Raw genomic sequence first — 4,821 nt, 5'->3', positions numbered from 1 at the left:
CGATTTGTGAGTTTGAGCCCTGCTTGGGATTCTCCCTCTCCCCTTCCCCACCCGTGCTCTCTCTTAAAATAAATATAAATAAACTTAAAAAAAAAAAACAGTTGGATCTGGATTTGTTTGGATGTTTTGGTGGGGGGTGGGCAGCAGGAGCACTTCCACTTTGGGTTTTCAACCAATTATGTCTGCTCTGCTCTTTGGCAATGTTTTCCTTGGTCTTTAACTTGGCCTTGAATTGAATGGTGGGTTGAGTGTTTCCTGTCTTTGCCAGGGGAAGGCTGGCCCCGTAGGCCCCCCTGAAGAGACCCCAGCCGGGAGGAGGGAAGCAGAGGAAACAATCAGCTGGCCCTGCCAGTGAGCAGGCTTTCCACGACCAGGTCAGATATGTGGGTGTGCCTTCCCACCCTGTTCCTGGGCCCCTCTGGTCAGGTGGGTCCTGTGCTTGAGGCCCTGACACCTTAGCACCTGGGAATTTGCATGATGCTTTTTGCTGGGTTGACCTATCAACATTGAAAAAAAAACCCAAAAAAACAAACAAAAACCCCCTGAAATATCAGGCTTTGGCTTCAGGCATTAACTAGCTTGCATTTAAATTCAATATTGAATGAATTTAAGGCTATAAACATTGATCTTCTCTGAGAACAGTTGCATTTATGTCTGAGTGGTCAAATTCAGCGGTGCTAAATTTTGTGTGTTTGCGTAGATGATCTCTGGTGCTTGAGATTGATCTGGGTGCGTTCGCTAGGGCCCAACCATACATCTTCCGAATGGAGCCTGGCCTTCTCTCTCAGCCGCCGCTGGCCGTGCTCAGTGCTCCGTCCATTCACAGGAGCCCCAGAAGGCAGTTTTTAGGTTCACTTTGAAAACTGAAATAAAATTGAGCTTAAACTGCTGCTAAGTTTTTAAGAGTTGTCTAAACAGTGATTTGATTTGCTCTGACAACTGTGACAGATTGAAGCCAAAAGAGGAAATTAAGCAAAAAGGAAGGGATGTTTTCATTGTTTGGTTCTTAGGCCTTTCTTGGTTTTCACATTCCTGGGTGCGTGTTTTGCTTTGCATTTCTTTCCCAATGAACTGTACTCGAACCAATAAACCTTTCTAGAGTAGTCGGATGCCAAAATTTTTTTAGCACCATGGAAACTGGTTTTATTTTCCCCAAACAGGTTTTTTGTTTTGCAGTCTAAAATGACAACAGAAGTACATGTAGCCAAGGTCCCTTCTTGAGCCCATTACAAGATTCAGACCTTTCTGAAGATCAAAGGACTGGTCATTAAGAGGTGATTTGCATGAGGTGACCTGCACTGGGTCTGATTTTTATTTCGGGAGAGGTGAGGCAGATTCTGGTGTGCCTAGGGGAGAGATAGAAATGTAGGAAGGATGGTCTGGTGCCTGCCAGGCCTTCACCTTGCTGACCTGTGGAGTCATTGGTGAATGAATTGGCTCCCTTCAGCTCCTGGTGACAAAATGTGGCCCAGAGTCTGTGATGTTTTGTCCTCAATCTTCAGAGAATATGCCATCAGACTCCCAGTGAAGTTTGGTACAGTAGGCAACATCCAGAGGGAGCCAGAGAATGGACTTTGACCTTCCTCTGGTTGGCACTAACAGTAGGGGCAAGGGTCTCTGAGGCCAGAGAGCATCAGAGGAGAGACCAGGCAGAGAGGAAGAAGTGAAGCGTGGTCCACCTTGAGTGATGTAGCTGAGGGTCAGGTTTGGGAGCCCAGAAGAGACACCAAATGAAAATATGAGAAAGTGGGAAGAGTAGATTGCTATATGGAGAAGGTCAAGCCACTAGTCAAGGACACTCAAACATATCCTTTGAGAGTGTCTAGTATAGGTCAGGTCAAGAGTTGCAGAAATGTGGGCTTTTCTCATTAATATGACTCCATTTATACTCATCTCATGTGTTCAAGACAGCAAAATTGGAATCCCTTGGATTCAGAAATGGTGATTTATACTAGCAATGGAAATGCTTCCTTAGCCAGATAGGTCCCTAAGTGGGGCAGGTCAGTGGTGAGAGACTACACATCCTGTTAAGTCTTTGGCTCCTAGAAACATTCCTAGAAGTCTCGCACTAGAGCATAACAATAAACAAGCAATGTTTGGATTTTCAGGGAGGAAATGCTCTTGGCCAGCAGTCAGCCAAGGAAATCTTCAGAAATGCACATGATACCCAAAGAGGTGTTGTTTTGGGAATACCTTGCAATTAGATCCAAACTCTTACCAAACAGCAGCACAGCCTATAATTTCTATGTAAACTCAGCTCACTGAGTCATGCTGTGTATCTTTCTTTGTTCAAGATTTGTCATACTACTAAGGAAAAAAAAATCATCTTTTGCTATGCAAAGTAGGCAGACACTTGAAATTAATGGAGGGCACATTCAGTTTATGTAGTGGGATTGGCATGTCCGGGTGGGAAAACCAAAAGACCCAGAAACGGGGAAAACCTGAGTTCCTCTCTCACTCATTGCGTGACCTGGATGGAGATGGCACCTTCATGCTTCTGAGCCTGGGCTTCCTGCATTAGTTAAATGAGGGGCTAAATTCAGGTTCTAATTCGATAACTATTTGTTGAGTCACAGATTTGTGCCAGGCGTTTCCACAAACCTTCCCGAACCCAATCATCATTATTTCATTTCAGGGCCATCTCTATTTCCAAGGTCCATTTCAGTCCTAACTGCTTTATGTGTCTGGGGACTTAGGTTTCAAAAATTCTGTAAGAAACTTACTTGGTGTGTAACGAACGTAGAAACATCCCTATTGTTTTCTCCTGATTTCAACTTGCCAATTATAAATATTCACACAACACAGAAATTTGGAAAATAAAAATCACTTGAAAACATCTGTCTCAGCAATAATCACAATCCATATTTTGGTGTAGCAACATCTCAACCTGTTTTTGAGGAGACTCTTGCATTTATTCTTCTTAGGGTATTTTCAGACATCTTCCAGGGGTGCCTGGGTAGTTCAGTCGGTTGAGCCTCCCTCCCAACTCTTGATTTTGGCTCAGGTCATGATCCCAGGCTCATGGGATCAAGCCCCGCATTGGGCTCTGCACTGAGCATGGAGTCTGCTTCAGATTCTCTCTCTCTCCCTCTGCCCCTCTCCTGCTCTCTCATTCCAAAATAAAAAAATAATTACAAAAAAATAGAGAAGGCCTCCAAATCCCCCCCTTTTTTTTCAGCACATAGTATGTGGATATCTTTTCATGTCAATATGAAAACTTTTCATGTCGGGACACCTGGCTGGCTCAGTAGGTTAAGCATCCGACTTTGGCTCAGGTCATGATCTCGCAGTCCGTGAATTCGAGCCCCGCGTTGGGCTCTATGCTGACAGCTCAGACCCTGGAGCCTCTTTCAGAGTCTTTGTCTCCCTCTATCTCTGCCCCCCCCCCCCACTCATTCTCTATCTCTCTCTGTCTCTCAGAAATAAATAAACGTTAAAAAAAAAACTTCATGTCAACAAATGCAGATCTGCATCATCATTTTCAACGGCTTCAGAACACTCCAGTACATAGTTAAATCATGCTTGGAATAACTACACCCTATTGATAGGCATGAGTTTGATTCCATTTATTGTATGAAAACAAAGCTAAGTATCATTGCATATCTGTCTTTGTGAATATATTTCCTATTTCTCCATTTTTCCCCTTTTAAGATCAACTCCTGGAAGTGGAAATCCTAATTCAAAAGATATTAAAGGGGCACCTGGGTGGCTCAGTCAGTTGAGCACCCGTCTTCGGCCCAAGTCACGATCTCACGGTTTGTGAGTTCGAGCCCTATGTTGGGCTCTGTGCTGACAGCTAAGAGCCTGGAGCCTGCTTCAGATTCTGTGTCTCCCTCTCACTCTGCCCTTCCACTGCTCCCTCTCTCTCTCTCTCAAAAATGTATAAAACCATTAAAAAAAATCAAAAGATATTCAGAAAGGCTACATTCTTACCATAGTGTAGACAAATGCCCAATTCTCCAATGAACTCCAGCTATACTGGCATTATCGTTTTTTTAAATTTTTATCAATTGCTAGGCAAAAGGTAACATTTTGTTTAATTTTTACTTGACTATTAGCAAGGTGGAACATAGTTTTATGTGCTTATTCAGCATTTTATTATTTTCTTTTGTAAATTACCTATCTCTATCTTTCCCCTAATTTTCTATTGGAAAACATTTTCTTATTGCTTTGTAAAAACTCTTTCTATATTAAGGATAACCTATAAATTCTAATACAGACCATATACCTTTATTATCAAATTACTCTCATTTAAATTTAGGCTCCCTTCCTCTGTTGGTATATCATTTATAAAATGGAAATTTAAGAAAGTGGGAAGAGTAGATCACTATATGGAGAAGGTCAAACTTTATTTTATATGTTATTTATTTTCAAATCTCACTTTTTCTTTTCATTTTGTTCTCATTCTTCATACATAACCCTTTCCTAACCACCCCCGCCCCCCAGCTCCACTTGAACTCCCCAAAAGTAAGGCTCTTAAGGTACTCAGAGATTAGAGGATTTGAACATTTTGAAAATGAAGTGGGTGGAGACAGCACGTTATTGAAACTTGAAAGAAAGCCAGTGTGATATAATTTCACTTTGGGAGCTGATCACTATGGCAACAAAGAACAAATTTTGAAAAATAAGGTTCTATATAATAGAATTAGGGGAGAAAAAAGTTGATTAGGATAAAAAAGACCGTCTTTTGTTTTAGTCTCAACTTATTTATTGTATGCATCAAAACTGTACTTGAGCACCCAAGAAACATATTTCTGCTTTCAAAAGCAAACACATTTTTTATTATGTTTACATGGTACAAAGCCACAAGATGGAAATGCT

Source organism: Felis catus, chromosome D4 (genome assembly GCF_018350175.1).
Source record: "Felis catus isolate Fca126 chromosome D4, F.catus_Fca126_mat1.0, whole genome shotgun sequence".
NCBI lineage: Eukaryota > Metazoa > Chordata > Mammalia > Carnivora > Felidae > Felis > Felis catus.
This window is presented reverse-complemented; position numbering follows the sequence as displayed.